At 46.2% G+C, this 25,774-nt stretch overlaps 5 non-coding genes and 1 pseudogene across 5 annotated transcripts; all 6 read left to right on the top strand.

The window, feature by feature from the left end:
- The first annotated feature begins 2,682 nt into the window (after positions 1-2,682).
- trnal-aag lies at positions 2,683-2,764 on the top strand. Its single transcript has one exon. It is a non-coding gene; the product is annotated as a tRNA-Leu (tRNA).
- Positions 2,765-3,706: 942 nt separating this feature from the next.
- trnal-aag lies at positions 3,707-3,788 on the top strand. The gene has a single exon. It is a non-coding gene; the product is annotated as a tRNA-Leu (tRNA).
- A 638-nt stretch (positions 3,789-4,426) lies between these two features.
- trnal-uag lies at positions 4,427-4,508 on the top strand. Its single transcript has one exon. It is a non-coding gene; the product is annotated as a tRNA-Leu (tRNA).
- A 16,105-nt stretch (positions 4,509-20,613) lies between these two features.
- Positions 20,614-20,761, top strand: LOC121305749 (annotated as a pseudogene).
- A 701-nt stretch (positions 20,762-21,462) lies between these two features.
- On the top strand, positions 21,463-21,536 carry trnan-guu. Its single transcript has one exon. It is a non-coding gene; the product is annotated as a tRNA-Asn (tRNA).
- A 693-nt stretch (positions 21,537-22,229) lies between these two features.
- Positions 22,230-22,311, top strand: trnal-aag. The gene has a single exon. It is a non-coding gene; the product is annotated as a tRNA-Leu (tRNA).
- The last annotated feature ends 3,463 nt before the right edge of the window (positions 22,312-25,774 follow it).

Below are 25,774 nucleotides of genomic sequence, written 5' to 3'. Positions count from 1 at the left end.
GAGAGACAGTCCGCTGCACTTTTGTAGCCTACTTTAAATTACTTTGCGATTTCAGCTCGAGTGCCTTTAAGTAAGATGACACTGGCTGCAACTCTGTTGTCGTTTTTTATACACAAACTAACTTAATTGATTTGAGAAACGTCATGAACGATACAAGCAACTTCTTACACTACTTGGTTTGATTAAATTAGTAGTACACAACAACATATGAAAGCTGAACATTAATTTCAACAAAGAATGACAACTTTTTAATGAAAAAAAAATATTGTAGCCTACTGCAATAAGAATATTAGCCTGCTGTATTATATTAAACCAAAACAATAAAAAAAAAAAAATAATAATAATAACGATCTGGTTCTCTCTTGCATTTTTCAATGAATATAACTTAATTAATAGAGAATATAAGCATACTAAGAAAACAACTACTGTACCTAGCCTAGGTTTAATTAATCATTGTTGTAATCTACCAGCGGCTTCTGTTGCATACACCTCGCTGATAACAGCGCAGACCGTGGGTTAAACATCATTTTTTTTAATCAATGTCGCCTTTCTGGAGTCCTCTGAATGCCTTTTAATTTGTTTGGTTTTTTAAACCATTGAAATGCAAAACCACAAAAATAAAAAACAAACAAAAAAACATGTATACAGGCTTTTTTTTTTTTATTTCGTGTTAGTCCTGCGGTTTCCTTTAATTGATTTTTCTGCACATACTACTACATACTACTGCTTTGTATATGCTTTTGAATACGTGAATGTAAACATCTAACACTACAAACATCTACAATACTCTTTCAAATAAACGTGTTATGATTTTGAATGTGCGGTTCTTAAGGACGGTGTTATTGTCATTATTAATTTGTATTATTGCGCCCCAGCATCTACAAAGATCGATGAAAAACTATAGTACTATTTACAGTAACCATTAACAACAAAGTGGAATGAACGATAATGGTGACACGCAGCAATCAAAACTATTAAATAATTTTAAAAATCTGCAATGGATTTACTGAAGCATAGCAGAGAAATGCTGCCTTTTTTAAAATAAATATAAATAATTGTGATTTTGGGGTGAAAAAACAGCACTTCGAGCTATGCTAAAGAAATATAGTGAGTGAAAGCTGTAAACACAGACAGTCAGTACGCATTATGTATGTCAGCAATGCGCCTCCGTACTTCATTAGTCTGTAGTCATTGTTATTATTATTATTAATTAGCTTTGTATTTTATCATTAGTTTACTTTTCCTGTTCTGTATGTGTGTAAAGGACATTATTTATTATTATTATTATTTAGCTGTGTATTTTGTTATTACTTTACTTTTACTTTTTGTATGTGTGTAAAGGACAGAGACATTATTTACCTGTAGTTATTATTATTATTATTATTATTATTATTATTATTATTATTATTATTATTATTATTATTAATAATAATAATGATAATAATAATAGTAATGGTTGGTATTTATTTAAAACAAATCTTCATATCAAGGTCTGTCTAAGACTGTTTATTTATTTTACCAATATTTGTAATTTGCTTCTTTTTTAAATACAATTTTTTTAAACTTAATATCTTATTTGCTGTTTCTTTGTATTTACAGTATAATCGTAAATCTCAAAAAACTACTCACTTCTAAATCTTTAGTAGTCATTTTTGTATTACTTTAGTATGAATACATTGTTAATTTGGATTCCTATGTTGTTTCTCTCTGACTTTATGTGAACGAAAAGACACACATTTGCCCATTTTCCCATTGGAAATAGTGATATTTTGAAATATCACTGTCCTGGTCACAAAAGCAAAGTTTATGGGGAATAATAGCCATTTTCTAAACTTTTGAGGCATTAGTAAGTAGGAAATAACACTTACTACCCAGGAACAAAAATTGTGTTACATAGTGTAATAGTTGTAGTTGTTGTTGTTGCTGTTGCTGAATTGCACAATTGCAATTGTTGTTAAATTGTGTAAGCAGCCTATAGTATGACACCTGGAGGTCTAGCAGTCTGCGGTCTGGTAGTGTGGCTGTGCGGTCTAAAGTGCCGGATATAAGTTTCAGTCTCTCTGGAGGTGTGGGTTTCAATCCCACCACTGCTATCTGGAGTTTACATCACCTCTGCCCCCCTTTTCACAAGAAGCAAGAGGACTTGTGACTCTCTAGAGACAAAGGACCAAATGCCACTGCATGTTTCAATACACCAATTCTAAGGACATCAGCTGAAGCATTTGAACTGCTGTTAATTATTCTAATTTTTTTTACAAATGAATCAAGATGATAATAGTTGTTGTTGTTGTTGTTGTTGTTGTTGTTGTTGTTGTTGTTGTTGAATTGCACAAATTGTGATTCTCTAGAGACAAAGGACCAAATGCCACTGCATGTGTCTTGATACACCAATTCTATGGGTCAGCTGAAGCATTTGAACTGCTGTTAATTAGTATATTTTTTTTTACAAATACATTGATGATAATAGTTGTTGTTGTTGCTGTTGTTGAATTGCACAAATTGTGACTCTCTAGAGACAAAGGACCAAATGCCACTGCATGTCTTGATACACCAAGTCTAAGGAAGTCAGCTGAAGCATTTGAACTGCTGTTATATTTTTTTATGAATACATCATTTGTTGAATTGCAGTAGCAGTGTATAGTATGGAACCTGTGGGTCTGGAAGTCTGCTAATTTGTGTTGTGGTAGTGTGGCCGAGCGGTCTAAGGCGCTGGATTAAGGCTCCAGTCTCTCTGGAGGCGTGGGTTCGAATCCCACCGCTGCCATCTTGCTTTTTTTAACACCCACCTTGGACTTTTGAACTGCTGTAAAAGTAAATGTTCCGTTCCTTGGAATATTTACATGCATGCATGTCAGAGCCAATGGTGTAGTGGTATCATACAAGATTCCCATTCTTGTGACCTGGGTACATTTCCCATTTGTCACAACATGCAAAGGTAGTGTTTGTTTTTTTCATTCCAATCATTATGTTAAGATTTTACATCAATAATTTGTTGTTAAATTGTGTAAGCAGCCTATAGTATGACACCTGGAGGTCTAGCAGTCTGCGGTCTGGTAGTGTGGCTGTGCGGTCTAAAGTGCCGGATGTAAGTTTCAGTCTCTCTGGAGGTGTGGGTTTCAATCCCACCACTGCTATCTGGAGTTTACATCACCTCTGCCCCCCTTTTCACAAGAAGCAAGAGGACTTGTGACTCTCTAGAGACAAAGGACCAAATGCCACTGCATGTTTTAATACACCAATTCTAAGGAAGTCAGCTGAAGCATTTGAACTGCTGTTAATTATTCTAATTTTTTTTACAAATGAATCAAGATGATAATAGTTGTTGTTGTTGTTGTTGTTGTTGTTGAATTGCACAAATTGTGATTCTCTAGAGACAAAGGACCAAATGCCACTGCATGTGTCTTGATACACCAATTCTATGGGTCAGCTGAAGCATTTGAACTGCTGTTAATTATTATATATTTTTTTTACAAATACATTGATGATAATAGTTGTTGTTGTTGCTGTTGTTGAATTGCACAAATTGTGACTCTCTAGAGACAAAGGACCAAATGCCACTGCATGTCTTGATACACCAAGTCTAAGGAAGTCAGCTGAAGCATTTGAACTGCTGTTATATTTTTTTATGAATACATCATTTGTTGAATTGCAGTAGCAGTGTATAGTATGGAACCTGTGGGTCTGGAAGTCTGCTAATTTGTGTTGTGGTAGTGTGGCCGAGCGGTCTAAGGCGCTGGATTAAGGCTCCAGTCTCTCTGGAGGCGTGGGTTCGAATCCCACCGCTGCCATCTTGCTTTTTTTAACCCTGCTTGGACTTTTGAACTGCTGTAAAAGTAAATGTTCCGTTCCTCTAGAATATTTACATGCATGCATGTCAGAGCCAATGGTGTAGTGTCTTCATACAAGATTCCCATTCTTGTGACCTGGGTACATTTCCCATTTGTCACAACATGCAAAGGTAGTGTTTTTTTTTTTCATTCCAATCATTATGTTAAGATTTTACATCAATAATTTGTTGTTGAATTGCACTAGCAGTGAATAGTATGACACCTGGGGGTCTGGCAGTTTGAGCATTTGGGTTGTGATAGTGTGGTCTGAGCAATCTAATAATGAATGAGTCTCTCTGGAGGCGTGGGTTGAAATCTCTCTACTGCTATCTTGCTTTTACATCACCCCTGCCCCCTTTCGAACTGCTGGAAAAGAAAATGTTCCATTCCATGGAAAATTTGAACATATGCAACTATGCAATGTGTAGTGGTATCATACAAGATTCCCATTCTTGTGACCTGGGTTCAATTCCCAAGTTGGCGCAATTTGAGAAGGTAGTATTTGTTTTTTTTTCATTCCAATGATTAAGATTTTGTTGTTGTTGTTGCGTTAGCGGCCTACAGTATGACACCTGAGACAAAGGACCAAATTGAGGTGTGGTAGTGTGGCCGAGCGGTCTAAGGCGCTGGATTTAGGCTCCAGTCTCTCTGGAGGCATGGGTTTGAATCCCATCACTGCCATAGGAAGTTTTTTTCACCCCTGCCCCCTTTTTCCCAAGAAACAAGAGAACGAGGTGTGACTCTAGAGACGAAGGATGATCTGCCACTGTGTGTGTCTTGATACACCTATTCTAAAGAAGTCAGCTGAAGCATTTGAACTGCTATTAATTATTTCATTTTTTCTTACAAATACATCAAGATGATAGTAGTTTTTTTTTTTTTTTTTTTTTTTTTAATTGTTTATCTTATCCCATTTTATTCCCCCCCAAAGGAAATAAAACGAGATAAAATGAAAACAACAATAATAATAATCAAAATAAATAAATCCAGTTAAAGGTTTTCTTTTTTTAAAAATAAAAACCTTCAACTAAAAAAATATAATAAAAATAAGAAACAGGGCAGACAAAAGTGCCTGCCCTTCCCCTACTCTGCCCAAGGCAAGAGCAGGGGATTTTTAAAACAAAAACGATTTTTAAAACAAAGTCAAAAACAGTTTTTCAAAGCAAAAATAATTTTAAAATAAACTAGATAATGTGCTCTTAATTATAAAATCAAAAAGCACCTAAAATAAAAGTGAGAAAGCAAAGTTAAAATTGAAAGAAGGAAAAAAATAAAAATCAATCAAAAAGAAAAAAATCCAAAATGGCCGCCCCCCTGCACTTACAATGCAAGTGCAGGGAGACAAACAAACCAGAACAAACAAAGACTTATTTTAAAGAAAAGAACCGTTCAAAAACTAAAATTATTTAACTAAAAGGTGCACCACTACTTTAAATAAATGAAAAGAACCAAAAGATTTCCAAAATAAAACTTTAAACCACTGTTTTTTAAACTTTTGCAAAAGGAGAAGCAGGAGCTCCACTCATGGGTGACCTGCTCCAAACGACACAAAAGTAGGCCTATTTAAATGCCTAAAAGGCAAACGTCACCTCCAGCCGTCATTTGTGACGGCTGGAGAAAAAAATACAAATTAGCATCCTCTTAATAGAGGATGCTAAATAGTTAGGCATTTAACTAAATCAATGAAAACCGGTCAAAAAGTCTGCAAATTAAATGTTCAAAACAAAAGGGGAGGTGGTACAGAGCACGCCCCCTAGGGTCCACTGGTCGACAAACGATGCCATGTCGCCAGCAGACTCCGCGTGGGCGTGCTCTAAATTAATCCGGGAACGGAGGAGGGCCCTGAACATGGCCCCGCAGTCAAAGAGACCTTCCCCGCTCATCTTCCGCTTCCTGGTCTTGTAAATGGCCAGTTTAGCAAGAGCCAGGAGCAGATTGACGAGGAGGTCTCTCTTTTTGCTGGAGCCACGAACAGGGTGCCCGAAGATGAGGAGGGTGGGTGAAAATTGCAGCCAGAACTGCAGCAAGAGGTTCTTCAGCAGCAGGAAGAACGGCTGCAGCCTGGCGCATAAAAAATAAATATGAGCCACCGACTCGGACTGACCGCAGAAAGGGCATGCGGCGTCCGAGTCGGTAAAGTGACGCAGGATCTCTCCTGACGCGAGCGCTCCGTGCAGGACCCTCCAGCCCAGGTCCCCAGCTCCCCTGGAGACCAGCGGGGAGTAAAGGGCCTCCCACTGGGGACCGACGCCCTCCGGCGGTCGGAGGGTCTCCCGCCAAGCGGTGTCTCGGCGGGAGACGAGGGCGGGGAAATGGAGGGTGTGGAGCGTCATCGCGTACAGGGTCCTCCTCGACGCCGATGGCAAGGGGGTCGAGGAGAACTGCGAGATCCTGCTCAGGTTGTTCTCGAGGGGGGGCCGAGGGGGGGCTCGGGCCTTGGGTTCGATCAGCAGGACCGGAGAGCCGGGGGTCGGGGGGGTGGGGGTAGATGGCTCGCCGGTCCCGAGAACTCCCTCGAGATACCTGACAGAGTCTGGGTGCAACGCTGCTTTGCACTCCCGGATCGCTCGGCCGGCCGTCCGGACGGACACCCGAGCCGCCCTGGCGACGAGCGCCTCGGGCGTCAGCCACGCCGAGCGTTCGCGATCCAGGAGATCCCAGACTCTGGTCACCTTGGCCGAGATCAGCGCGCGCCGCACCGAGGGGGACTCCAACGCCTGCGCACCTAGGTGGGGGTTGTGCAGCAGGGGCTCCAGCAGGAGTCCTTGGCCCTCGGTCGGCACGGCGTCTCGGCCGACGGAAAACATGCTCCGGGTCCTGAGCAGGTCCTGGTAGAAGACCGGCAGCTCGGGGAGACGGATTCCCCGCAGGTCGATCCAGAAGAGCTGCCGGTCGTAGCCCAGGTCGTGCAGCTGGCGCAAAAGGAGGGACGCCAGCGTGCACCACTGCGGGGCCGGGTCTGCGTACAGGTATCTCTGCAGGGTCTGGAGGCGGAAGGTGTGCACCTGGCTCCTGATGCACACCAACCCTTGCCCCCCCTCGGCGAGAGGGAGGCTCAGAACCGCCGCAGAGACCCAGTGCTTTCCGGCCCAGAAGAAGTCCGTCAGCTTCCTCTGGACCCTGGCCACAAACTCAGGGGGCGGGCTCAGGACGGTGAGTCGATGCCAAAGCATCGACGCCACCAGTTGGTTAATGACCAGAGCCCTTCCCCTGAAGGAAAGCAGTTTGAGCAGACCCGACCACGACCTCAGTCGCGCAGCCACCTTGTCCTCCAACTCCGTCCAGTTGGCGGCGACCGAGGCCTCCGCGGGGCTCAGGTGGACTCCCAGGTATTTGAAGCTGTCCGCGCTCCACTGGAACTGCTGGAGCGCGGCAGGGAGGGAGTCCGCCCGCCAGGGACCCACCAGTAACCCGGAGCATTTGGTCCAGTTGATCCTGGCAGAGGACGCGGCAGAGTAGACGCTCTGGCAGCTCCGCATCCTCTCCAGATCAGCCGGATCCGAGGCCACCAGGAGCACGTCGTCGGCGTAAGCCGACAGGACCACCCTCGTGTCCGGCGCGCCGAGCGCCAACCCCGTGAGCCTCCCGCGAAGGAGGCAGAGGAAGGGCTCGATGCACAGCGCGTACAGTTGTCCGGACAGAGGGCAGCCCTGACGTACTCCTCTCCTGAAAGCGAGGGGCGCGGTCAGGGACCAGTTGACTTTGATCAAGCACTCGGCAGAGGCGTACAGCATCCGGAACAGGCCCACGAAGCGTGGCCCGAATCCGAATGCTCGCAGGGTTCCGAAGAGATATTCGTGATCCACCCGGTCGAACGCCTTCTCCTGATCCAGGGAGAGGAAGGCGACCGACCGACCGGTCCTCCTGCAGTAGTGCAGGAGGTCCCGAACCAGGAAGATGTTGTCGAAAATCGTCCGGTTCGGGACCGTGTAGGACTGGTCGGGGTGGATCACGTCTGCCAGCACGGACTTGAGCCTCAGGGAGGTGGCCTTGGCCACGATTTTGTAGTCCATGCATAGCAGCGAGACCGGGCGCCAGTTCTTGAGGGTGCGCAGATCCCCTTTCTTGGGCAGGAGCGTGATAACAGCCCGCCTCATCGAAAGGGGCATCTCCCCGGTCTCGTAGGCTTCCGCCAGGACCCGCGCAAAGGCGGGCCCCAGCAAGTCCCAAAACTTCTTGTAGAACTCCACGGTCAGCCCGTCGATGCCCGGCGATTTGTTGTAGGGCATCTGACTGAGGGCGTCGGTGAGCTCGGCCAGGGTCAGGTGGCCCTCGAACTCGTCCCGCACGCCCCCGCTGACCGTGGGAAGCCCGTCCCACAGAACCCTGCATGCGTCGGAGTCGACGGGATCCGGAGAGAAGAGGGCAGAGTAGAAGGCCCTGGCCCTCTCGTTCACGCTCTCCGGATCCGTCAGAAGGGAGCCGTCCTCCGCCAGGAGCGAACGCAGTGAGCGTGGTTCCGCGAGACGTAGAATCTGTCGATCCGGGACTGGGACACCTGCCCCTCCCTGACCCGGGTGTAGGTGAAGGCCGAGGTGTCCGGGTGTTGCCACCGCCAGATGTCCACCAGAGAGAGCCGAGCGATCAGCTCTCTCAGGGCTGCCGACGAGAGCGGGTAGGGTTCCCGCCCCACCCGGTCCGTGGCCTCGAGGGTGCAGTTGAAGTCCCCCCCGAGGACCATGAGTTCGTCGGCGCCGATGGTGTTCAGGTGGGCGGACATCTGCCGGAAGAAGTGAACCCTCGCCGGACCCGTGGACGGAGCGTACACGTTCAAGAGGTGAACGGTAGCGTCCCTGTCCCGGATCCGGTGGTGTAAGAGACGGCCCGGCACGACGTTGACCACATCGAGTACCGTCGGAACGAAGGACCCGGAGAAGAGCGTCGCCACCCCACAAGATGACTCGGTGAGGTGGCTAAACGACACTCTCCCCCCCCACTCTAGCAGCCAGTTGGCCTCGGCCTGCGGTGTCAAGTGGGTTTCCTGCAGGAAGCACACAGAGTAACCTCCCTTTTTCAAGTAGGAGATTACCTGGGCCCTGCGGAAATGGTCCTTGCACCCGTTAACATTGACGGTACTGATGGCATACATGGTCCTCTGTCAGGAGCGGCTGGCGACACTCACGGGAGACCCTGAGATCTCCCGAAGTTCACCAGCTGGTCGTGCAGCTTTCGGGCACGAATGTGCACGCACGTGCCCGAAGTCTTGCTGCCGTGGCCGGCCCTGAGGAAGGATCTCACAGAGTTTAGGACTCTCTTGAAATCCCCCCATTTGTCCAGGGCCAGCTGAACCTTATCCCTGCGGTTGGTGGTAGCCTCCAAGAAGTCCAGGAGCTCCGCCGCAGGGATGTTCGGAGAAGAGGTGGACAGAGCCTCCGAGCCCGCGCTGCACGCAGACTTCGACTCCTCCTCCCTCTCCTCCGGTTCTCCACCGCCCCCCTCGCGGTGAAGAAGCACAACGCACACACGTTGGTGAGTGAGCGCGTTGCGTCTTATTTTGATTTTCACCGAGTCTCCCGGCGTCCCACCCCCGGGGGACGGCGGGGGAGACATCGGCGGAGGGACCCTCGCGGGCGTCGTCTGCACCCTGGATTTAGGGAGCGCAGACGGGCGCTCGACGCGCGCCGCCGAACCCGACGGCTTGGGTCCCTCTTTCGGGGGCCGAGGCACGGTCTCAGGCCCGTCCCCGACCCTCGGAGGGAGGGGATCTGCCTCTCTCGGGTTCTTCCCCGCCCTCGGCCGCGGCCACCGGCTCTTTCGGGGGCTCCTCCTGCGCCCCCTCGGTGACCGCGACAGAGACCGGCCCCTCGGCGGTGGGTCGGGGACCGGTCTCGCGGCTCCTTTGCGCTTCCGGGAGGGGATCTACCTCGAGGGCGGCGTCTTCCGCCATCTCCAGTTCTTCACCTCCTTTCTGCGCTCCGGCAGCCGACACGAGCGCGTGCTCCCCGGAGCACGTTTCCGCCTCGGGGCCAGAGTCCATCTCCTTGCCGGAGTCGGCAGGACGAGGCGGGTCTTTTTCCGGGAGGGGCGTTTCCTCGCCCCCCTCCGGCCCCTCGGCGGGAGTCTCCCGGATGGGCTCCTCGGGAGCCGGCTCGGCCACGGGGGCCGAGACCGCCTCCCCGCCAGAGCGAGGAACCCGGGGTGGATCTTTCTCCGGGAGGGGCGTTTCCTCACCCCCCTCCGGCCCCTCGGCGGGGGTCTCCCGCATGGGCTCCTCGGGAGCCGGCTCAGCCACGGGGGCCGAGACCGCCTCCACGCCAGTGAGAGGGACCCGGGGCGGATCTTTCTCTGGGAGGGGTGGTTCTTCACCCCCCTCCGGCTCCTCGGCTAGGGTCTCCTGCATTTCCGCGGAGCCCGCTTCTGCCTCGGGGGTTGGTTCGGCCGCCCCCTCTTCGGCAACACCGGGTTCTGGGCCCGTGTCGCGGTCGGAGGAGGACAGCGCCCGAGGCAGCCGCTCCGCAGGGGAACCCTCCTTCGCCCCCTCGACGATGGAGTCGGGGCCGACGTCCGCGGTCTCTTGCGGCGCGGGGAGGGGAACCGCCTCGAGGGCTTCTTCCGGTCTCTCGGCGGGGGCCTCCTCCATGGGCTCCGCTTCTTCGGCGGAGCCCCGGACCGCCTCGGCAGGTGGATGTTTCTCCCCCTCTTTGACATGACGAGGGCCGAGGCCCCCGTTGCCGGTGGAGGGGGGACGCCGAGACGGGCGTTTGGGTTTCGGGGGGCTTTCTTTCGTCCCCCCGTGGACCCTCGCCAAGAGACCGGTTTTAGTGCACTTATGTGCACAGGTGGGGAAGAGGGCTTGTGCTTTCCTCTTCCACCTTATGGTGCCAGAGACGGTCCCCCGCCCCGTCGCGGTGGCTTTTCTCTTCATCCGCTCTGGGAGGAGATGTTTTATTTTACGGGCGGCTTTGCCTGCCTCGCAGGGGGTTCCGGCGAGGGAGTCTCCTTTTCGGGAGCGCCCCCTGACCCGCCGCCAGACGACAACGGTTTCGTCTCCCCCCGCTTGGCCTCCCCGGCGGACCCGGCCGCCGCCGCCTTCTTTTTGCTGCGGCCGGCGACCACGGTCCACCCGGCGGCTTTCTCCCCCGGCGCGTTTACGGTAGGCGCGGAGGGTCCGACTGCCTCGGGGGCCTCCTCCCCCTTCCCCCCCTTTGATGTTACCGGGAGGGGGGCGGGTGTTGTCTTGCCCTCCTCCGCGGGCCTCTTTGAGGGCCCCGGGGGCGAGGTGGACTCGGAGGGGCGCGGTTACCGGAGCCTTGGACTCGGAGGGGCCGGTTACAATTGAATTATCCAATATTTGCAGCATGGCTTAAAATAAACGAGAAAAAAAAAAACAAATTTAAGAAGAAAAAGGTTTATTAAATAACAAAACAAAAGATTATAAATGTAAAATATTAAAGTGACTATCTCCCCCCAGCTCTGGTCTCAGCGGTTCCAGTAATGAAAAGGGATTCCCCTGCTATACTGTCTGGGTCAGAGAGGCCTCGTCATAGTGGGACTCCCCCCGGGCATCACACTCCAAACCCGGCCGGCTCCCTCTCAGCATGTCCGGAAGACCCGAAGCGGACCCAGCGGCACTCGACGAGGGCTCCAGGGCTGTGCTGCGCTTCTCCGACTCATTTTGGGTAAATGTCGCGCTCTCCTGTTCTGAAAGCACACCTGGAAGAGATCAAGCATTTGCTCATCTGAGATAGTGTGGCCGAGCGGTCTAAGGCGCTGGATTAAGGCGCCAGTCTCTTTGGAGGCGTGGGCTTGAATCCCACCGCTGCCATAAAGGTATTTTTTAGCTTACTTTTAATTATTATATTTGATTAAAATCGTGTATAATATTCACACAGTTTAAAAAAAAAAAGGTTTAAATTTGTGTCTGATTAAAATCACATTCAAAGCCATAACTCATGCTGCCCACAAGAGGGCGCCAAATTCCTGTTTTAAAATAAACTATCCTTGATCACTAATCAATTGATTAAGACTAAAACAACGACATCTACAAATGTATAATATTCCCCGTATAGCGTCAGCTTTTGTGTGTGCATTTCATTATTTGATTTGATCGTACAGGAAATATTCATCCATATTCGGAACACGCCCTTCTTGTTCACGTACTTTTTTGAATGTAAGAAGAAAACAGAACTAATTGAACGCTGGATCCAGACAGAACGCCTCCGCACGTCGGGGCGCTAGTGACGCAACAAAGCCAGCTCTTTGTATAAAGTCGGAACAGCTGGTTACAATAAACGTGGGCTAATATTTCTTGCCCAGAGCTGAGTTTTTAATGACTTGGCCATGTGGACGGTGCAAGGTTCAGAAATAGGAAATTGGAAATACGATCCGTCCCAACTGTTTCGGCAAGTCATGCAGTCTAACAGTTTCTTACACTAGCTGCCTGAAGTGAGAAAAAACACACAGCATGCTTTTTATGAGAGGAGAAAACTTAGGCACTAATTGATGAGTTTGGTTTCTGTGCTTCAGTTCAGTCTCTGTTTTCCAGTTCAGTCTCTGTGCTTCAGTTCAGTCTGCGTGTGTAGTTTGCTGACTCTTCCATTCAGTATATGGTGGTTTTAATAATTATGCTGCGGTTGCCAAAACACACAGAACTAGACTCTCTCTCCCTCTTAACTGCCCCCTTGTTCTCCTCTTTCTTTCTTTCTCTTTCCTTTTGTGAACAGTAAAAGAAATTAAACAGGAAGTTTAGGGAACGGATTATAGCTCCATCTCAGTGTTTATGTAAACAGTCCCAATATTCTCTAGACGCATGGTAAAGCATGTTCCTAATCTGCTGGAGGGAAACATAAACTGCTGATCGGCGTGGCGCCAGATTTTTTCTGTTCTGGTTTTAATATCTCCACTAGAGGGGGTCGCTGTTCTTTTCAATCCAATCATTACGTTAAGATTTTACATCAATAATTTGTTGTTAAATTGCGTAGGCCGCCTATAGTATGACACCTGGAAGTCTAGCAGTCTGCGGTCTGGTAGAGTGGCTGAGCGGACTAAGTAGTTGTTGTTGTTGTTGAATTGCACAAATTGTGACTCTCTAGAGACGAAGGACCAAAAGCCACTGCATGTTTCAATACACCAATTCTAAGGACGTCAGCTGAAGCATTTGAACTGCTGTTAATTATTCTAATTTGATCGCTTCTCGGCCTCTTGGCTCAGATCGAGTGTGTGGCTTGACCGCAGTTCTTTCTGTGAAGCGATCGGTAAGGTATCGGTTTCAGTAAGGTAAACGGGAGCAACGTTGGTTGCTGGTATCTGAAGTCTGGTAGGAGAGGAGCAGGGCAGGCGGCAGTCCAGGAGCCAGGTTGTGGAGCAGGTAAGGGGGACCCTTTGAGGGCACCTTATCTGCTGTTTAATCTCTTATTGCCAGATACTTTGCTTTATTTTGGCTTGGCCAAATTTAAAAATTTAATTCTGTTTGTGTGGAAGGTTGTTTGTATAGTTAAGATGGCGTCCTCGAGGTTTGCGGCACGTCGCTTTAACTGTATTAGAATTTCTTTGAAGGATGAGGAGAGAGGAGAGGGGCAGGAAGTAGGATTAGACAGGCTTGAGTTTTCAAGATCGGTGCTGCAAAAGAAATTGGGATTTAAGCCAGAGCAGCTAAACTGTATTATCACTGTGGGGAATGGGAGCACTTGGGATGTCAGTTTTAGGGATGTGTCTGACCTACAGAAATGTCACCTTTTGTTTACGGTAGGGAAAGATGATCAACAGTTGAGAAAGTTCCAAGTAACAACCTTGACTGATGTTGCTAGAAGGGTGGTGATTGTAAGGATGGGGTCGGAGACTGTGCAGGGAGAGGATGTGTGTATGTGGTTGAGGAAGTATTGTTTGGTGCATGGGGGTGCAGAGAAAGTGAGGGATAGTGATGGGGTATGGAATGGTGCTTGGAGGGTGCGTGTAAGTCTGTGGCCGGATCCCAATGGGTATGAGGGGTATAGGGCCATCCCCTCTGAAATAGTGCTGGGGATGGATAGGGGTTATGTGCATTATTTTAGGCAACCCAAATTGTGTCGGAAGTGTGGGGTAATGGGTCACTTGGCGGCGGGGTGCACAAAAATTATATGTTATGTGTGTAAAGGTGAGGGGCATGTGGCGAGTGAGTGTCAGGAGAAAAGGAAGTGCAGTTTATGTGACAGTAGTGAACATCTTTTTATGCACTGTCCAGCCTCCTTTGCTAACAAAGCAAAGAGGGATGAGGAGAGGGAGAGGGAGAAGAGGGAGAGGGAACAGAGGGAGGAGGAGGAGGAGGAGAGGGATAGGGGAGGGAAGGAGAAAGAAAGGAAGGGGGGTAAGGAGGGGAGGGAGGATAGGGGACAGCAGGAAGGGAGGGGAAAGAGGAAGGAGAGCATGGAGGGGGGAGGGACGGGAGGTGAGCGCCTGGGGGAAGGGGAGAGTGAGAGTGGAGAGGATGAGGGGGAAGGGCAGGCACCTGGGGTGGGAGAGCAGAGAGGGAGTGAGGGGGAGGAGGAGATGGATCAGGAGGAAGGACAGAAGGAGTGAATTTCTTTGGCAGCAGATCTGCAGGTCAAGGAGTCAGAAGAGGATAGTGAGGGTGTCGAAGAGGGGTCAAATAAGAGTGAGGGAGAGGTAGATTCCTCGGGTATTCAGGACGGGAGCTCAATCCCGTGTGGCCAGGCACATCAGAAGAGATACATGGTGGGTAATATAGACAGTGGAGCAGAGGGGGAGTCTAGTGAAGAGGGGATAGAGGTGGAGGAGGAGGAGGAAGAGGTGGGAGGGACTCTAGATGAAGAACAAATGGAGCAGGAGAGAGCTTCATGGAAAAGGAAATTGGAGAAAAGGGAAGAGGTGAGGTGTGGTATGAAAGTTGGTAAAAGGGGGAAAAAGGAAAGAAAGGAGGACAGTAAGCAAGCTAGGCAGGAGACTCCGGTGTCTCCTAGCTCTGACTCCTCTGTGTTGAGTGATAGGTCTTATGGTGGGAGGGGTGTGGACCCTGGGGACACCTCCTTTTTGGATGATGAAAACGTGCGGCAGTTCTCCGATAGCACGGGGATAGGGCCGAGTAAAATGTTATGAGCAAGTTTTCTCACCTTTTGTTGTTCTACATGGCGCTGACAATAGCAACAGTCAATGTGAGGAGTGTAAAGGGTAGTGTGAGATGTAGAACAGTGTTGGATTCCTTGTGTGCTGTGAAGGCGGATGTCCTCTTCTTCCAAGATTCTGGGGGGTATTATAGGTGATGCCCGTTTGGTCGATGGGTTCAGGAGGGTGAACCCGGGTGTGCCGGGCTACACATGGTTCGATGCAGCAGGGGCTAGGGCTTCGAGAATTGATTTTATTCTGGCCTCGAGGGAGGTGGAGTGGGTGCTGTGTGAGTGTGTGCCTGTGTTTTATTCTGACCATGTGTTGTTGCGTGCTGAACTCAAGCTGGAGGGGGTGTGTGAGAAAGGGAAAGGGGTGTGGAAGTTGAATGTGAGTGTGTTGAAAGATAAAGAAATAAGGAATGAGTTTGAAGAGCGATACAGGGAGTGGCAGTCTTTGAGAGTGATGTTTGATTCGATTGGTGAGTGGTGGGAGTGTGTGAAAACAAAAATCAAAGGATTCTTTATAGGGGTGGGAGTAAGGAGAGCAAGAAGGGGGAGGAGGAGGGCATATGGACTGCAAAGGAAATTTCAGAGGCTGTTTGAGTTGGCAGGTATGGGATGGGATGTGACAAGTGAGATTGGTGCAGTTAAAAGTGAACAGAAAGATCTGTATGAAAGCAAAATGAAAAGGATGATCGTTGAGAGCAAGGTGCGGCACATGGAGGAGAATGAGAAGTGTTCGCGATACTTTTTTAAGAAAGTGATGGATGGGTGTAAGTTGATGAGTGGTTTGAGGGATGAGAGTGGGATTGTAAGGAAGGAAACAGATGGCATGCTTGAGGTGGCTGAAAGGTTTTATAGTAACCTGTATGAAAGGAAAGTGATAGACGAGAGTATGGTATGTGAGATGTTGGATGGGTTGGATGTGGGTGTGGATGAGGGAGAATCACTGGAGGGTGAGATCTCCCTGCAAGAGGCTGCTGCTGCCATGGGGTCCTTCAAAGATGGGAAGACTCCTGGCGGGGACGGTCTCCCGAGAGAGTTTTACATGGCGTTTTGGGGGGTGATTGGGCCTGACATTGTGGATGTTTTTAATGAAATTGTTGTTAAAGGGGCGATGCCCTTGTCTTTCAGGCAGGGGATCATCACCCTGGTGTTTAAGAAAAATATGAAAGAGGATTTGAAGAACTGGAGACACTTGACCCTCTTGAACGTTGACTACAAGTGTTTTGCAAAAATTTTGACTCTAAGAATGAGATCTGTAATTGCTGATGTGATTCATCCAGACCAGACCTGTGGCGTTCCAGGGCGGAAGATCACGGACAGCCTTATCCTACTGAGAGATTCGGTCCTTTTTGCACAGGACCGTAAGGTGCCGGTATGTCTTTTGAATTTGGATCTGGAAAAGGCATATGACAGGGTCTCTCATGAGTTTATGCTCAGAGTTTTGAAGAAAATGGGGTTCTCTGAAAAAACTGTTAAGTGGGTAAGTCTTCTCTATAGTGATATAGGAAGTAGGATTACATAAGAACATAAGAACATAAGAAAGTTTACAAACGAGAGGAGGCCATTCGGCCCATCTTGCTCGTTTGGTTGTTAGTAGCTTATTGATCCCAAAATCTCATCAAGCAGCTTCTTGAAGGATCCCAGGGTGTCAGCTTCAACAACATTACTGGGGAGTTGATTCCAGACCCTCACAATTCTCTGTGTAAAAAAGTGTCTCCTATTTTCTGTTCTGAATGCCCCTTTTTCTAAACTCCATTTGTGACCCCTGGTCCTTGTTTCTTTTTTCAGGCTGAAAAAGTCCCTTGCGTCGACACTGTCAATACCTTTTAGAATTTTGAATGCTTGAATTAGGTCGCCACGTAGTCTTCTTTGTTCAAGACTGAACAGATTCAATTCTTTTAGCCTGTCTGCATATGACATGCCTTTTAAACCCGGAATAATTCTGGTCGCTCTTCTTTGCACTCTTTCTAGAGCAGCAATATCTTTTTTATAGCGAGGTGACCAGAACTGCACACAATATTCAAGATGAGGTCTTACAAGTGCATTGTACAGTTTTAACATTACTTCCCTTGATTTAAATTCAACACTTTTCACAATGTATCCAAGTATCTTGTTAGCCTTTTTTATAGCTTCCCCACATTGCCTAGATGAAGACATTTCTGAGTCAACAAAAACTCCTAGGTCTTTTTCATAGATTCCTTCTCCAATTTCAATATCTCCCATATGATATTTATAATGTACATTTTTATTTCCTGCGTGCAGTACCTTACACTTTTCTCTATTAAATGTCATTTGCCATGTGTCTGCCCAGTTCTGAATCTTGTCTAGATCATTTTGAATGACCTTTGCTGCTGCAACAGTGTTTGCCACTCCTCCTACTTTTGTGTCGTCTGCAAATTTAACAAGTTTGCTTACTATACCAGAATCTAAATCATTAATGTAGATTAGGAATAGCAGAGGACCTAATACTGATCCCTGTGGTACACCGCTGGTTACCACACTCCATTCTGAGGTTTTTCCTCTAATCAGTACTTTCTGTTTTCTACATGTTAACCACTCCCTAATCCATGTACATGTGTTTCCTTGAATCCCAACTGCGTTCAGTTTGAGAATTAATCTTTTGTGCGGGACTTTGTCAAAAGCTTTCTGGAAATCTAAATAAACCATGTCATATGCTTTGCAATTATCCATTATCGATGTTGCATCCTCAAAAAAAATCAAGCAAGTTAGTTAGGCACGATCTCCCTTTCCTAAAACCATGTTGACTGTCTCCCAGTACCCTGTTACCATATAGGTAATTTTCCATTTTGGCTCTTATTATAGTTTCCATAAGTTTGCATATAATAGAAGTCAGGCTTACTGGTCTGTAGTTACCTGGTTCAGTTTTGTTTCCCTTTTTGTGGATCGGTATTACGTTTGCAATTTTCCAGTCTGTCGGTACCACCCCTGTGTCAAGAGACTGCTGCATGATCTTGGTTAGCGGTTTGTAAATTACTTCTTTCATTTCTTTGAGTACTACTGGGAGGATCTCATCCGGCCCAGGGGATTTGTTTATTTTAAGAGCTCCTAGTCCCTTTAACACTTCTGCCTCAGTTATGCTAAAGTTATTTAAAACTGGATAGGAACTGGATGACATGTGGGGCATGTTGTCAGTATCTTCCTTTGTAAAAACTTGTGAAAAGTAATCATTTAACATATTTGCTATTTTTTTTTCTTCCTCTACGATTTTGCCATTTGTATCTCTTAAACATTTAATCTCCTCTTTGAATGTTCTCTTGCTGTTGTAATATTGGAAAAACATTTTGGAATTGGTTTTAGCTCCCTTAGCAATGTTCATTTCTATTTCTCTCTTGGCCTTTCTAACTTCCTTTTTGACTTGCATTTGCAGTTCTGTGTACTCTTTCTGTGTACTTTCTTTTTGGTCCTTTTTTAATGCTCTGTAAAGTGCCTTTTTTCGCTGAATATTTTTTTTAATTGATCTATTAAACCATTTTGGCAATTTAGTTTTACATTTAGATTTGTCTACTTTAGGGATATAATTGTTTTGCGCCTCTAGTACTACATTTTTGAAGAACAACCATCCTTCTTCTGTGGGTGTTTTCTCTATTTTACTCCAATCTACTTCTGTTAGTCTCTGTTTCATACCTTCATAGTTTGCTTTTCTAAAATTGTAAACCTTAGCTTTAGTCTTTACTTTTGAGGATTTAAAAAACACTTCAAATGAGACCATGTTGTGGTCTGAGTTTGCCAGTGGTTCTCTGACCTCTGTTTTAGTTATTCTATCTTCGTTATTTGAAAAGACTAAATCAAGGCATGCCTCCCCTCTAGTGGGTGCCTTCACAAATTGTGTTAGGAAGCAGTCATTTGTCATTTCCACCATTTCTATTTCATCCTTCGCGCTACCCACCGGGTTTTCCCATTTTATTTGGGGGAAGTTGAAATCCCCCATTAGTATGGCTTCTCCTTTGCTACACACATTTCTAATGTCATTGTATAATTGCTGTCTTACGTATAGCGATAGTATTAATGGGAAGCTAGCGGTCAAATTGATGTTAAGTGTTGGAGTAAGACAGGGCTGTCCGCTGTCCCCCCTGCTTTTTATTTGCTGTATAGAACCTTTGGCTCAGGCCCTTCGCAAGGATAAGATGATCAGGGGGCTGACTATCCCTGGGGGTGGAGGAGCTGAGGCAAAGTGTTTGTTGTACATGGATGACGTGAATGTGTTGTGCGTGGATGAGTATGCAATCAAGAGATCCTTGGTTCAGTGTGAACGTTTTTGTGTGGCCTCTGGGTCTAAATTGAACCGTGGGAAGTCGGAGTGTATGTGTTTTGGAGAGTGGAAGTGTGTGCCTGAGATTGGGTTATGTGTGAAAACGGATTTTATCAAAGTTTTAGGTGTGAAAATTGATGCCACAGGATCTGGTCTCAGCAATTGGGTCGACGTCGCGAAGAGGGTCGGACAGAAGCTGGGTCTCTGGGGGCTGAGGTCCTTGTCGCTGGAGGGGAAGGTGCTGGTGGTGAAGGCTGTGATCCTTCCTCTGCTGCTGTTTGTGGGGGTGGTGTTTCCGCCCACAAGGTCTGTGATTGTCTGCCTGAAGAGGAAGGTTTTTACATTTTTTTGGGGGTCCAAGTGGGAGCGCCTGAAGAGGGAGGTAGTGTGCAGGGGAGCAGAGAAGGGTGGGAAAGGGCTCCCCGATTTAGAACTGTTTTTATTTACGCACAGTTTTTGCAGGCACCTGGAAATGGTTTTGAGCAACAGGTGTAAAGGGGCACTGTTTGTTCGGTTTTTTCTGGGGCCTTACTTAAGATTTTTAGGAATTTTAAAGATTCTGTTGAGTGTGCCCACTGCTTTCCAGATGCCTTTTACCTATACTGCTCTTAAAACCTTTGTAAAGAAGAGACAGTTGGAGAGTATGGAGAAGGATACCCTTTTAAACCCCAAAAAATGTTTTGCTCTTGTGCAGGAGAGAGAGGATATGTGCCCTGTGAGGGGATTCCTAGGAGAACCAAGTGTGGCGTGGAGGAATGTTGCCCATCCTGCCCTGATGAACCGACACAAAGATCTGGCCTGGCAGGTAGTCCATGAGATCTTGCCAGTGAGAGCAGTTATGTTTGCTCGAGGCATGGGGAAGTCCCCTAGATGCCCTGTTCAGGGCTGTGGGGCAGAAGAGACGGTACGTCATCTGCTGTGGGAGTGCGAGGCTGCCAGACGGCTGTGGAAGAAGGCGACCCCCCTGTTGGCTGTGTTATCGGAGAAGACCGCCGTGAAAGAGCAGCTGGTTCGGTACGGGCCGAAGAAGAACGAGAAAGGATCATGGCAGCTCTGGTGTGCAGTGAACTGTTTTAAAGAGGCTCTTTTCAGAGCCAGTGACCTGCTCATTTTTTCAAAAGAGTTGGGCTGCCATGAGACGTACGAAATAGGCCTAAGAGCTGTCAAGGACTATGTGTCCAGTGATGCTAACAGGAGGGGTTGTGAAGAAGCAGAGGAGGTCTGGCAGCTGAAGAGATGGCCGGGTGGTGCTGGTGCCAGGGCCAGGTCGGAGTGGTTGGGCTCATCTGGGCAGGGTCAGGATGTTGTTTAAGGGCATGCTCTCTTGTGCACAAATAAAGGGGTTGATTTTAAAGTGTCTGTATTGTTATATTGTGTTTGAGAATCTGTGTGTAATATGTTTGTGTCATTGGTGATTGTATTTTGTGTATTTATTGTATATGGATTGTAGTGATTGTTAAAATGTATATGATTATCGGGAATGATTGCTGTATTTGAATTTATATACAATAAAAAAAAAAAAATGGAGCAGCAGAGCGTGATGAATGGAGAGCAATGAGTCGGTGATTAACCGCTCCTCCTTGCCGGGGACTGCAACTTCCCTCCGAGACCATTCTGATTATCACTGGCGATCACAAACCAGTACCAAAACAAAGACCGCTTTTAAGCATATAGGTGTGTGATGTATTACACAGACCTTTTTTACTCGCTTTTCTGATGTTGCTTTGGATGAAAGCAATATAACGGAATAATAACATTCAAGCCTCGCTTTTTGCGCGGCGCTGTAAACGGATCAGTTTTATAAAAGGAAGCCTACGCATGTTTACTGCTGGTTTATATTCACATGTTTCTGTGTGTATTCGGCTGTTGTAACAATATTTTCTCTCCTATATATATATATATATATATATATATATATATAGAGAGAGAGAGAGAGAGAGAGAGAGAGAGAGAGAAGCGTAATTATAAATATCAATTGTTTTGTGTAGCGTTCGTCCACTCTGTGTTTTGTCAGTGTATTCGTTTTGTTTGTCTATTTATTTTGTTTATTATGTTTACTGCTGGTTTATATTCACATGTTTCTGTGTGTATTAGGCTGTTGTAACAAAATTTTCTCACCAATATATATATATTATATATAAATAATAGAGAGAGAGAGAGGAAGTATTTTAGTTTTGCTGTCTCAGCCTGGGAGTCTCTCCAGTTGTAATACGCAGAGCATTAGATGTTCCTGTGAAATTTGGACATTTCTCTCCTTCCCCCCGTGTTAAAGGGTTCTTTTCTATAAGCTCTTCTTGAGGTGATGACACAGCGCAGTCTCATCTCTGTGGCGCAATAGGTTAGCGCGTTCGGCTGTTAACCGAAAGGTTGGTGGTTCAAGCCCACCCAGGGACGGCTTGTTTATATCTTTATTTATTTTCAGCTTGAATATTCCACAAAATTAATTACATAAATAAAACACAGTATTGAAAATAGCCGACTGATTAATGAGAACCCTTTTAACGAATACTTTTTAATTTTAATTAATTTGTAAACCGTTTAGTGTTGCAAAATAATATTTAAATTTGCGAGCAAATCTACTGCAAAACCCAACCTTGTCAAAAATTGAATAATAATAATAATAATAATAATAAAAATGGGCAACAGCCTTTTAAAAGAAATATATTTCCTGTTTATTTTACAATTGAATTATCCAATATTTGCAGCATGGCTTAAAATAAACGAGAAAAAAAAACAAATTTAAGAAGAAAAAGGTTTATTAAATAACAAAACAAAATATTATAAATGTAAAATATTAAAGTGACTATCTCCCCCCAGCTCTGGTCTCAGCGGTTCCAGTAATGAAAAGAGATTCCCCTGCTATACTGTCCGGGTCAGAGGCCTCGTCATAGTGGGACTCCCCCCGGGCATCGCACTCCGAACCCAGCCGGCTCCCTCTCAGCATGTCCAGAAGACCCGAAGCGGACCCAGCGGCACTCGGCGAGGGCTCCAGGGCTGTGCTGCGCTTCTCTGACTCATTTTGGGTAAATGTCGCGCTCTCCTGTTCTGAAAGCACACCTGGAAAAGATCAAACGTTTGCTCATCTAAGGTAGCGTGGCCGAGCGGTCTAAGGCGCTGGATTAAGGCGCCAGTCTCTTTGGAGGCGTGGGTTCGAATCCCACCGCTGCCATAAAGGTATTTTTTAGCTTACTTTTAATTATTATATTTGATTAAAATCGTGTATAATATTCACACAGTTTAAAAAAAAATGGTTTAAATTTGTGTCTGATTAAAATCACATTCAAAGCCATAACTCATGCCGCCCACAAGAGGGCGCCAAATTCCTGTTTTAAAATAAACTATCCTTGATCACTAATCAATTGATTAAGACTAAAACAACGACATCTACAAATGTATAATATTCCCCGTATATCGTCAGCTTTTGTGTGTGCATTTCATTATTTGATTTGATCGTACAGGAAATATTCATCCATATTCGGAACACGCCCTTCTTGTTCGCGTATTCTTTTTTGAATGTAAAAAGAAAACAGAACTAATTGAACGCTGGTTCCAGACAGAACGCCTCCGCACGTCGGGGCGCTAGTGACGCAACAATGCCAGCTCTTTGTATAAAGTCGGAACAGCTGGTTATAATAAACGGGGACTGCTATTTCTTGCCCAGAGCTGAGTTTTTAATGACTTGGCCATGTGGACGGTGCAAGGTTCAGAAATAGGAAATTGGAAATACGATCCGTCCCAACTGTTTGGGCAAGTCATGCAGTCTAACAGTTTCTTACACTAGCTGCCTGAAGTGAGAAAAAACACACAGCATGCTTTTTATGAGAGGAGAAACTTAGGCACTAATTGATGAGTTTGGTTTCTGTGCTTCAGTTCAGTCTCTGTTTTCCAGTTCAGTCTCTGTGCTTCAGTTCAGTCTGCGTGTGTAGTTTGCTGACTCTTCCATTCAGTATATGGTGGTTTTAATAATTATGCTGCGGTTGCCAAAACACACAGAACTAGACTCTCTCTCCCTCTTAACTGCCCCCTTGTTCTCCTCTTTCTTTCTTTCTCTCTTTCCTTTTGTGAACAGTAAAAGAAATTAAACAGGAAGTTTAGGGAACGGATTATAGCTCCATCTCAGTGTTCATGTAAACAGTCCCAATATTCTCTAGACGCGTGGTAAAGCATGTTCCTAATCTGCTGGAGGGAAACATAAACTGCTGATCGGCGTGGCGCCAGATTTTTTCTGTTCTGGTTTTAATATCTCCACTAGAGGGGGTCGCTGTTCTTTTCAATCCAATCATTACGTTAAGATTTTACATCAATAATTTGTTGTTAAATTGCGTAGGCCGCCTATAGTATGACACCTGGAAGTCTAGCAGTCTGCGGTCTGGTAGAGTGGCTGAGCGGACTAAGTAGTTGTTGTTGTTGTTGAATTGCACAAATTGTGACTCTCTAGAGACGAAGGACCAAAAGCCACTGCATGTTTCAATACACCAATTCTAAGGACGTCAGCTGAAGCATTTGAACTGCTGTTAATTATTCTAATTTGATCGCTTCTCGGCCTCTTGGCTCGATCAAGGGTTGCGATCGCTTTGGTTGTTAACAACTAAGGTTTTGTGTTTATCTTTTACAGGAGCTCTAAAGGCGTGCCGGTATTTCTTAGCAGAGAGCGGAGAGATCAGCGTTGTGTTTTATCGGGTAGGGCCCCTTGGGGCACCTCACCTTTAATTGTTTTGTGATGTCGTTTGCAAGGATGGGAGAGAGAAGGTACAACTGTGTACGGTTTTCTTTAAAGAAGAAATACACAGAAGGGGATTTGAGGATGGAGATGGGGAGGTTAGAATTCAGTAGGTGTGTATTACAGAGGGCCTTGAAATTTGAACCTAAAGATTTGAACTGCCTTATTGCTTTACCAAATGGTATGTCTTGGGATGTAAGTTTTTGTAATGAAGGAGTGTATAGAGCATTCTGGACCAGATATGAGGAAAAGAAAGACTTGCCGGCTCTTGCTAAGTTTAATATTGAAGCTTTGTCAGACAACTCTGTGAAAACTGTAGTTGTGAGAATGTTAAGTGAGAGTGTTACAGATTATGATATTCGTACTTGGCTGTGTAGATATTGTGATGTTAAAAGAGCTCCTGTAAAGGTATGTGATTTGGACGGGGTATGGAATGGTGCATGGAGAGTGTTGGTGAGGCTGGCAAGTGACCCTCAGGGTTATGGAGGCTTACGGCACATTCCATCAGATATTATGTTGGGAGGTAGCAGGGGTTTTGTAAACTACCAGGGACAGCCTAAATACTGTAGAAAATGTGGTGAATTGGGCCATTTAGCAGTGGTGTGCGCAAGAGTTGTTTGTGGTATTTGTAAGGAGGACGGGCACGTGGCTGCACAGTGTGTGAAAAGGAAAGCTTGCAATTTGTGTGGGGATGATAAACATTTGTTCAGAGACTGTCCTCTGTCCTTTTCTAATAGACTGAGGAAAGGAACAGAAGTGAATGTGGACAAAGAAGTTGTGCAAAACGAGACAAATCTGGTGGATTTGGAGGTAGATTTGAATGAGGGCCCAGGTGCATCAGGGGAGTTTTTTTCAAACGCTGAGGGAGGGAAGGAGGTGGTTGGCTCTGATGAGCAGGTGACTAACAAGGTTGAAACTGAGATGAGGACAGGTGAGACAGAGGGAAATGGTAGTGAGGCTGATAGTGGGGGTGAGGGAGGTAGTACAGAGAATCAAGGGTTGGTTGTTAGGGGTGTAAGAGTGTGTGCAAGTGATGTGAATCGGTTAATGGAAGAAATGTTAGAAGAAATGGCAGAAAAAAATGTAGCCAAAGCATTAGTGAGGGAGGAAGAGGAGGATATGGAGCAAGATAGACTGCTGGAGAAAAGGAAAATGGAGAGTGAAAAAAATGAGGGGCTTTTTATTAAAAAGAAACAAAGCAAAAAGAAACAAAGGGTGGATTTGAGTGAAGGGCAAGAAGGTGAAGGAGAAGGGGAAGTGGATGATTCGCCATTGTTAATTAATTTACATTCACCCATGAGTCCTGAGACACAGCCACAATTTGATGGAAATGTGAACTATAGTGGTGACATGTTTTTAGATCTATCCTGTGTGGAGGATTTTGTTAAGGCTACGAATATGGTGGAAACACCTAAATAAGTCATGGATGTAAAGAGGTGTTACCCTTTTCTTATTACTGATGGCATTAACAGTGACCTCAATAAATGTTAGAAGCTTGATTAGTCCAGTACGGTGCTTATCCATTTTTGATTTCTTGTCAAATATGGAGGCAGATGTTTTCTTCTTACAGGAATGTTGGCTCCCATACAGGGAAAATTATAATACATTTAAAGAGAAGTGGTCATATGGGTGCTCTGTGTGGTCAGGTTCAAATGAGAATAAATCAAGTGGTATAGGGATTCTGTTCGAGAATAAGGGTATAGAAATTAAAAATGTTAAGATCCTAATGGATGGGAGGGCATTAGTGGTTAAAATAGTGTATTTAGAACAGGAGATTCTTTTGATTAATATATATGCTTCTCCTGATAAGCATGAGAGATTTCAGTTATTTGAGTTAATTAGTAGTGAATTGGTGTTGTGTGGTGGGGTTGTGATGGGAGGTGATTTTAATTGTGTGCTATCAGGGAAAGAT

Source organism: Polyodon spathula, chromosome 44 (genome assembly GCF_017654505.1).
Source record: "Polyodon spathula isolate WHYD16114869_AA chromosome 44, ASM1765450v1, whole genome shotgun sequence".
NCBI classification, from domain to species: Eukaryota; Metazoa; Chordata; class Actinopteri; order Acipenseriformes; family Polyodontidae; genus Polyodon; species Polyodon spathula.
The sequence above is the reverse complement of the archived record's forward strand: the minus strand, read 5'-3'. Positions and strand labels throughout refer to the sequence as shown.